We start from the raw sequence: 10,935 nt of genomic DNA, 5'->3' as shown, positions 1-10,935 counted from the left end.
TCCTTGGGCCAAGGGGACTCAATTTTGTATAAGCAGTTGGTGGGGGCTGAATAGGGGAAATAGAGGTAAAAACCTTTGAAATCCTTCTTCTACCATAGGAATTACAGGATTTTATCCCAATAAAGCCTGGAGCATCCTTGGGCCAAGGGGACTCAATTTTGTATAAATCAAGAATGAGGCCACTCTGGGTGCTGAGTCTTGCGAGGCTCAATAGGGAAATTTGAGATTTAAATCTTTATAATCTTTCCTCTTCTGTACCATTAAGAATCATTTACCATGGTTGCTTTATTATCCAGGTGAGCGATACAGGCCCTCTGGGCCTCTTGTTTATTATCGTTGTACTATTGGTCACAATAAGGAACTCCACAAAGCTCGGGTTACATGATTAGCGTATATGATTTAAACTTGTATCACGTTGCTCCAGAACAGAAGTTAGAAATGAAAGTACAAAGATGACGGTGGCGCCTTTTCTATATTTTAAGCTCACCTGGCCCCTTGTGCCGTGGCGCAGTGTTCGTCGTCTGTCCGTCAGTCGTCCGGCGTCAATATTTCACTTTTAAACAACTTCTTATTAATAACCAAAAGGACTAGGTGATGATATTTGGCCAGTTGTATGCTGGGATGAAGGGCTACCAGTTTTTAAAAATGAATGACCTTCACTAATATTAAAGGTCACAGGGGTCAAATATGTTAAAATCTTTAAACGGCTTCTTTTGATTAACAAAAATGCCAAGGTGGTGATATTTGGCCAGTTGTATGTTGGGATGAAGGGCTACCAAGTTTGTAAAAATGAATGACCTTCACTAATATTAAAGGTCACAGGGGTCAAATATGTTAAAATCTTTAAACGACTTCTTCTGAATAACCAAAATGCCCAGGGTGGTGATATTTGGTTACTAGCATGCTGGGATAACGGGCTACCAAGTTTGTTCAAATGAATGACCTTGACTTAATAAATTCGAGGTCAAAATTGTTTAAAATCTTTTAACAACCTCTTCTGAATAACTATGAGACCCAGAATGTTGATATTTTGATGAAGGGCTATGTCACATTTGGTGAGATATGTAAATGACCTAATCTCATTAAACAAAAGGTCTACGGTGATGATATTTGGCAAGCTGCATGCTGAAATGAAATGCTATAAAGTTTGTTCAAAGTAATGACCTTGTTCGAAAATCAAGGTCACAGAGAACAAATGATTTAATAAAAACTGGTTGTTTTGAATGACTCATAGTCATAAATACCGATATTTTGCCTGTAGCTTTATTTTAGATCCCTTTTTAGGTTGCAAGTGTGAGATTAATACCAGATGAGCGATGCAGGCCCATTGGGCCTCTTTTTTATATAAATTCAAAATCAAATCATACAATGTGGTTGCTTTGATAAAACACCAGAGGAAATATTGGTAGACTTGATTGTTTAAAAGTCTTTTCCTACGGGAAGGATACTGTGGCCTACCAACTACATATCTTGGGTAATACATTGTGTATAGTAAAACCTCGATACTATGCCCTTGTTTAATTTGCCGCCTCGCTAACAGCCAAAAAATTCCAAGGTACGTTTCTCTCTTTTTCTTAAGATTTTCACTCAAGTTATCGCCAAACCCCTTTATAACGCCAAATTTTCTAGACAAATGGTGGCAGTATAACGAGGTTTTACTGTGTATGCATTTTATATTAGGTGTTCTTCCCCTAGGAGAATAGTATTGTGTTGTAGAATGTAGGGTATATTTTGTATAACTAGAGTTCTCTGGCCCCTGTTCTATAATATTTCTGAAGTTAACGGCATTCCGTATCTTACATTTTTCCATTTGAAATCATTTCTGAAGTTAGGAAAATCTCCTAAGGACAGTTTCCTGATTTGTATCAATGCTTTCCAATGGTAACAGTAAGTTAAGGACTTTTCTTTACGTTAATGATCATCGTCAAACTGGGTTTGGTCTGTTTTAAATTTAATTGTCCATCATAGCATGTTTATTAATTAAAAATCCAATTTTTGATCAATCTAGAAAGTGACACTCAAACAAATGACCTGTTCATCATACGGATAGTATTCTGATAGATAAGTCTCTTTCGAATGTTGTTTTTCTCCATTGCTGCAGAGACTTTCAACCAAAAAGAATGAACGTTTTTTTACACAAAATGCACATGCTAAATTCATTTTGATCTCGGATATGTTTGTAGTGTAAATTTATATAAGATTTATTATAAGTTTCTGTTCTTTGATATATCGTGGTCAACATCCAAAGGTTCAGCCAAGGACACTCCTATAGTAGAAGTCTTGCTCAAGTCCGAGTTTTTTAATGGGGGGGGGGCGAATTTATTCAAGCGAATATAATCAAGACACTGTCTAGGATATCTAAACTTTCCATAATACGGTATAATCTAATAAATGTCGGAAAGTTCTAAGTTGCCAGCATTTTATCACAAATAATACAATAATCCTGAAACATGTTAACTTTGTTGTACCATTAGTATATATGTGTGTGTAAGAATGCACAAATGTACGACTTATGATAAGTATTAGCTAAACAGTGTTCTGGATGCCTTCCCTGAATAGATTATATAAACAAGTGATTATGCAAGGTTATATGGCACTAAATACTTGATGAAGTTAATGTAACCCTGCATCAATAGTGTCCGAAAAGAACATAAGCTTCATTGCCAGAAGTAAACGTTTCTCGTTTACCTGCGATAGTTAAAGATAATTTTCTGACGTACATGACTTTAATGAATTTCCGCCCTTCGTAATACACATATGTTTTAATACACATGTTCTTAACCCTTTCACCACTGTAGACCAAAATCGACTTAATAGGTTAAGGTTGAATATTAGATTGTTGCTAACTATTCTATAGAAATGATGGATTCTACTCAGTTGCTTGACAGGTCTACCCTTTCAACAAAACACATTTTAAAAATACATCTTGGACAAACAAATTGTGATTAAATGTCTTCGAGCAATAGATGAAAAAAAGTAATTTCACAGTGAACACACAAGGACATAGTCAGTCGAGGAAGGTGACAGGACAATAATAGATCAAGGGGAGGGACATCGTACGAACCTTCATAAAACAGAGTTGAAATAAACCTGGTGCACCGAAATAGTCAACATATAGGGATATAAACCACCGATAATTTATGAGACCACGAAGAAGTCTATGATCACAAAAGATGCTATAGTCTCAAACCAGGTCGTGACAAAACTAAGATTTCAGGCGATAACAAACATTGGTTGATTGGTCGTGACAAAACTAAAATTTCAGGCGATAACAAACATTGGTTGATGGGTTGTATAGGTTAACGTCCTATCAACGTGCATCCATGTGTATTTTGTATCGGTGCATGTGTATTTTGTATCAGTGCATGTATATTTTGTATCAGCGCATATGTATGTTTGTATTTAACGCGGATCTGATGCCGGCTTTCTAGTTATACCGCACTGAAATACCATGCCGAAGGTACCCACAACAGCTTTCCTCCAGGTCACATTATACCGCACTAAAATACCATGCCGAAGGTACCCACCACAGCTTTCCTCCAGGTCACATTATACCGCACTGAAATACCATGCCGAAGGTACCCACAACAGCTTTCCTCCGGGTCACATTATACCGCACTGAAATACCATGCCGAAGGTACCCACCACAGCTTTCCTCCAGGTCACATTATACCGCACTGAAATACCATGCCGAAGGTACCCACAACAGCTTTCCTCCAGGTCACATTATACCGCACTGAAATACCATGCCGAAGGTACCCACAACAGCTTTCCTCCAGGTCACATTATACCGCACTGAAATACCATGCCGAAGGTACCCACAACAGCTTTCCTCCAGGTCACATTATACCGCACTGAAATACCATGCCGAAGGTACCCACAACAGCTTTCCTCCAGGTCACATTATACCGCACTGAAATACCATGCCGAAGGTACCCACAACAGCTTTCCTCCAGGTCACATTATACCGCACTGAAATACCATGCCGAAGGTACCCACAACAGCTTTCCTCCAGGTCACATTATACCGCACTGAAATACCATGCCGAAGGTACCCACAACAGCTTTCCTCCAGGTCACATTATACCGCACTGAAATACCATGCCGAAGGTACCCACCACAGCTTTCCTCCAGGTCACATTATACCGCACTGAAATACCATGCCGAAGGTACCCACAACAGCTTTCCTCCAGGTCACATTATACCGCACTGAAATACCATGCCGAAGGTACCACAACAGCTTTCCTCCAGGTAACATTATACCGCACTGAAATACCATGTCGAAGGTACCCACCACAGCTTTCCTCCAGGTCACATTATACCGCACTGAAATCCCATGCCGAAGGTACCCACCACCGCTTTCCTCCAGGTAACATTATTCCGCACTGAAATACCATCCCGAAGGTACCACAACAGCTTTCCTCCAGGGAACATTATACCGCACTGCAATACCATGCCGAAGGTACCCACAACAGCTTCCCTCCAGGTCACATTATCCCGCACTGAAATCCCATGTCGAAGGTACCCACCTCAGCTTTCCTCCAGGCCACATTATACCGCACTGACATACCATGCCGAAGGTCCCCTCCACAGCTTTCCTCCGGGTCACATTATACCGCACTGAAATACCATGCCGAAGGTACCCAACACAGCTTTCCTCCGGGTCACATTATACTGGCAACCATCTGTTGCCGTTGCCCATATGCTGAATGTTAAAAGCGAACAACAACTGTTTTAAGTACTTTGAAGTGTCCCCTCACCTGGCGAACACTTAGCATTAAAGCGAAAAGTGAGGCATTGTCAAGAAAGGCACTAGGAAAAAAAGGTAGTTAGAAGTAGAGTGGAGTAGAGGGCACAAAAGCAAATTCCAAATTGTGCAGGGCAATCCCACATTAGTCGTCTCTTACGATCGATACAGCAGGTGTATTATTTTCTCAATACTCGATCTGCAAGGGTGTTGTTACTTTGGTTTAATATTTGACCTCTTTACTCTTAGTTTCCGCACAATAATTTGCTTGCTTTTCGTTGTATTTTGGTGAGACTTGCTCAGCGTCTACAGATACAAAGACTAAGGTTACTTTCGATGTCTCGTAGATGGATGCATATTTGATACTGTATCGATTTCCAAATTTTATAGGTGCGACTACCTGTGTCTGTTTTACATTCACACTTTTAGGGAAATTTATGCATAATCAATAAGTATACTGCAGTCTGATTCTGTGGTGTTTTTATTTCAAATTTTGTTCCCTTAATCCACCTGTTTTATCTATGTCCATTTCAAACTGTATAGTGTTCAGTGTGCTTTATAAGTGTTCAGTGTGCTATATAAGTGTTCAGTGTGCTATATAAGTAATCAATGAGCTTTATAAGTGTGCTACATAAGTGTTCAGTGAGCTTTATAAGTGTTCAGTGGTGTGCTATATAAATGTTCAGTGTGCTATATAAGTGTTCAGTGTGCTATATAAGTGTTCATTATGCTATATAAGTGTTCAGTGAGCTTTATAAGTGTTCAGTATGCTATATAAGTGTTCAGTGTGCTATATAAGTGTTCAGTGTACTATATAAGTGTTCAGTGAAATATATAAGTGTTCAGTGTGCTATATAAGTATTCAGTGTGCTGTATAAGTATTCAGTGTGCTATATAAGTGTTCATTATGCTATATAAGTGTTCAGTGAGCTTTATAAGTGTTCAGTATGCTACATAAGTGTTCAGTGTGCTATATAAGTGTTCAGTGTACTATATAAGTGTTCAGTGAGCTTTATAAATGTTCAGTATGCTATATAAGTGTTCAGTGTGCTATATACGTGTTCAGTGTGCTATATAAGTGTTCAGTGAGCTTTATAAGTGTTCAGTGTACTATATAACTGTTCAGTGATATATATAAGTGTTCAGTATGCTATATAAGTGTTCAGTGTGCTATATACGTGTTCAGTGTGCTATATAAGTGTTCAGTGAGCTTTATAAGTGTTCAGTGTGATATAAAACTGTTCAGTGAGCTTTATAAGTGTTCAGTGTGCTATATAAGTGTTCAGTGTGCTATATAAGTGTTCAGTGTTCTATATAAGTGTTCAATGTGCGATATAAGTTTTCAGTGTGCTATATAAGTGTTCAGTGAACTTTATTAGTGTTCAGTGTGCTATATAAGTGTTCAGTGAGCTTTATAAGTGTTTGGTGTGCTTTATAAGTGGTCAGTGAGCTTTATAAGTGTTCGGTGTGCTATATAAGTGTTCAGTGAGCTTTATAAGTGTTCAGTGTGCTATATAAGTGTTCAGTGTGCTATATAATTGTTCAGTGTGCTATATAAGCGTTCAGTTGGCTATATAAGTGTTCAGTGTGCTTTATAAGTGTTCAGTGTGCTTTATAAGTGTTCAGTGTGGTATATAAGTGTTCAGTGTGCTATATATCTTCGAGGGAAGAATAAACCTGCTGTACCCTACAGCATGTCGCAAAGGTGACTAATGTGTGTCCCCCTAAGAATCGGGTTTTTTCTTTCTTGTCTTCTGTTAATAAGGGGACATTGAAGAAACCACAATTGACCTGCTGCCCCCATTGCAACATTTGGGATCTATATATGTTCCTTTCTTTCTTACGTACTCCGTCTTCTCGGCGGTGTCTCACTAGGCAAACGTCTTGATATGACCATGGCTGTTGCCATGTTGAAAAAAAAGTATATGAATGCGACGTAATAAACGATTCCATCCAAAGGCCCCAAATAAAAGCTCAGACCTCTAATTGTTATGCATATCAGCTAACTTGCCGGAAACGTTTAGCGTTGTTTACGCTTTGCATGTTATATAAATACAGCTCCACAGACCAATTTGGATATTTAATGGGTTATTAGCACATACTTATATGCTAATTATCTTCGTCAGTTATGACAGACTACTTCCTCAGATCGATAAAAAAATCTAAGCCATATTGCCATGACAAAACGAGGTATTACATTTTATTATCATTGACCCAAGTTCATTTTCTGAGATCCATAAAAATAGTTCACTTATGTAGCCGTAATCACATTGGCTGTTAAAGTATAATGTCGCAATGTTCAATTTCGCAGAATTTTTTCATTGGCCATTTATGACCAATATAAATTAGTAAAGCAATGCATGTTTTAGCAAATGTTGTTATGGTCCTATTACACACATTGCTATTGATGACAAACTTGATAAAGCCCGGTATATTTATATATATATTTAGTTATACTTTATTAAGTTATTTTGAACAGTTATTTTTACAGCAAATTAAGTCTTAATAGTGATTGATGACGTTACAATAGCAAATATTGTTATAGTCTCATCACAACATTTACCTTCTCAATGCATTGCACTGGAATGATGCAGAGCAAATGTAAATATTGTAGTGTATTGCCACAATGTACAAATCCCAAACTTTATAGACATGTATAAGACACGAGTACCATATGACCCTGCCTATTCAGTATTGGCCCCGACGACACTCTACGCCCAGAGGGCTTCATAGGTAGGTAAGAATATACCATTTTAGTACCGTTTTTTCTCTCCCACTCAGCCAAAAAAGTTTTTTTTATGATACTGAGTGTGCCCATAATGGTATAATATATGTTGCCAAAATACCAGAAAAGTTTATATTGATCCCATGCCAATGATGCTGTGAACAATTTATTATCGATCTGAGAAATCGAACATTTTGGCAATATACTTCAATAATCATTCAAGTCAATATGGCAGTGAACACACACCGAATCGTCGTCATTCGATGGTAAACCGTAGAGAGAATACAGGATTCTTTTAACATTGTAAAGTCCCTGACAATTGTGTTCTGTCTATGAGTGCCCGTACTTTAGGGAAAATTGAGCACCATGACAGAAATATTGAAAATTAAAACCAACACGAAATTAGTGGTTTCACAGTTTATCATATTACCTCCAATCTGTGTTGCGAAACATAAAAATATGCTTAGCATGACAAATTTAAAATAAGTATTCCCTGTTTAAGCTGGTACATGTAATAACAATAATAATGTCCCTATCATCATCTATACAACAGTATCAGATAAAGTACCTCCTGATCCTCATATATTATCAGTTCTGTAAAATAAGATACACTCCCGAAGTGCGGACATCACTTTGCTGAACTCACTGGATCTACAGAAAGCTCTGGGATTCATCCGACTGTACCTGGTTCAGACCGTCAGACAGTACAACTGCATACACAAGACACTCATACAGTATCTTAAAAACACGAGACTCATATGATCAATCACCCCAACGGAACAGAGGACCACCACACCTTCAGTAAAACTTCAACAAACTGGAAGTGTGGATCAAAGGTCACAACAAAGAAACAAAGATATCAGTCAGAGCACTGATCCTGGTCACGATATGCTCAAATGGAAGGCTACAGATAATGCCTTTTTGGAGAGAAATGGATCGTATGTGTTCAACTTCAGATTGAACCTCACTGTGAACAAATTGCAGGGATTGCACTACACTGAAATAGATTTTATATGATTTTAATTTCATTGAACTTGATAAAAGATTCAAAAAATTGAAGGCATTCAAAATGGATTGCTATCAGAAAGATAGTGCTTACCCTGTATAAATATTGCCAAGGAGAGTTCCTAGCCATATGCTTGTTTGACTGTTGGTGTCAAGGAAGAATCAAGGGAGGAAACTGTGAAGCCTTCTGCATGATTAAAATGAGAAATGTCCAACATGTGAATATTTTGCTATCGTCTGCAAATGAAATGTGAAAAATAATGTTCCTCATTTGAATCAGCTGGAGATGGTTTTTTTGTAATTTTATCCTTCACATGTGCCATATACACACATCGATATTATAAAAAAAAAAAAAAAAAAATCTCAATTACAAATCATCGTCATCATTCATGATATAATGAAACTATATATGTAATCTCTCTTTTAAATCTATAAAATGTACGACTAAAAAAATCTGAATTCTTGTGACAAATTGTTTTATTTGTAGCTATAAGTTGGACTGTGATTGATTTCAAATATAAGGAGAAATGTTTTTATCTGGACAGTGATAGCAATGTCAAAACTTTACCATGATCAGGGAGTCCGACATAGATTTGATGGGAAACATAATTAATGTATCCCATCAACAGAGCTGTAACAGCGATGCAATCATAACCTTTTCAGTAGTAGTCGAAGACTAATGGTATGACGCCGACAACGGTGAGTTTATCATGAACAATTCCAAAAGAAGCTGAAGATTTAATATTATTTTATTTGTGTTAGTTTATTGAAGTCATTGCCTTACAATGGAACGCTAATAATGTTTCAATTTGCTCATGATATTATGATAGCTATGAGGTAAGTTAGAAGGAAGTATTGTCAGACATGTAATGACATTGTTTTGTAGGCAAATAATATTTTGCAATATACTTGTGATATTTTTGGAAATTTTTACTAAAACTTATTATGCTGTGAAATGTGTATTTACGATGCTAGAATTGTGATTGAATTGCAACTTGAAGTTAATTGCTGTGGTATGACTTTTGTAAACAATTACAGATTGAGAGTTGGAAGATCAGTTATGAAATAATAACCCCGAAATCATACATAAAAGTACAAAATTTTAAGCCAAATTTAAGTCAGTCATTTGTTTGATATCATTTGACTAATATTCAATCTTAGTATTTTTGAGGTTCTTTGATTTCTCGATTTGATATAAAAAAAATGTCGAACAATTAACTTAAATAATCAGCAACTCTATAATAATACCCACTTTCCCATTACATACTCCGTATACTCATGCCTACATTGAAATATTGTGTGTTCCTATGTAAAAACAATTTCTGATAAATTGATCTAGTCATTGATTGATATGTTCTGTTTGTTTAAAATTACTTTTGTTTTGTAGTGAAATATCTCATCCCATTTCCATTGCTTCTTTTAAAAATCAGTGTGTAAGTTTTCATTCAGTAGAATGATCACTTGTTCATCTGAGAGAGAAATAATGTGAGTGCTATATACATAAAAAGGAATTTTGTTCATTGGTTAAAAAAAACCAAGAAAACATTTTTTTATTGTTAACAGGAACAATTCTGAAGTGAAAGCTGATAATATGTTACAAATGAATGGTTGTGAACATGCCAGTATGATGTGATTGAGACTTCTTGGTGAAATATTTGTCACAAGTATAAATGTTTTCAACTCAAAAAGATCCTACTTACAGGCACAAATCTTCATGGACAACGAGTTTAGGTAAAACATCAATGGATACATTGTATTTCGGATATCATAGAGTGATTGAAAAATCACCAAGCCAGCATTGATTTTTCCGAATCTTTTAAGTCTGTTGTATACGGAAGCCTATACGTGTCATTTTGAATTATTTCCTTATCTCGTTAAAACAAGATAGCTATCTCGTTATAACAAGATAACTATCTCGTTATTACAAGATAGCTGATATCGTTATAATAAGATAACTGTCTTGTTATTACGGAGCCCCTTTGGGGACATGCTGATATTATTTTTTATCTCGTGCGCACGAGATAATTATGACGTGCGAACGAGTTAATATGTCGTGCGCATGAGATAAATATGTCGTTCGCATGAGATAAATATGTCGTGCGAACAAATAAATTATATCGTGCGAAATATGTTCAATATTGTTACATAGGTTTCAGTCGTATGTGTCACATCATGCCCAAGTAGTGGAATTAATGGAATACGGATCTTGAAAAAAAATAAAGGCTCCACTATTGATTTATTGTTGACAATGCACACTCTGTACACTGCAATATACGTCATACTACACTGAAGGGACCTCCACGTTCTTATTATGAGAACCTTTATTTTTCCTAGAAAAGCGAATGACTTTCCAAGTATATGGTTGTGAAGTTCTTTGAAGGATATTTTGTGGAAAACACCACAAAAGCCAAGATAAAAATATACGGATGATGAAATTTTGATTACAGGATGTTTTAATG

This window comes from Mizuhopecten yessoensis, unplaced genomic scaffold (genome assembly GCF_002113885.1).
Source record: "Mizuhopecten yessoensis strain PY_sf001 unplaced genomic scaffold, ASM211388v2 scaffold4033, whole genome shotgun sequence".
NCBI lineage: Eukaryota > Metazoa > Mollusca > Bivalvia > Pectinida > Pectinidae > Mizuhopecten > Mizuhopecten yessoensis.
This window is presented reverse-complemented; position numbering follows the sequence as displayed.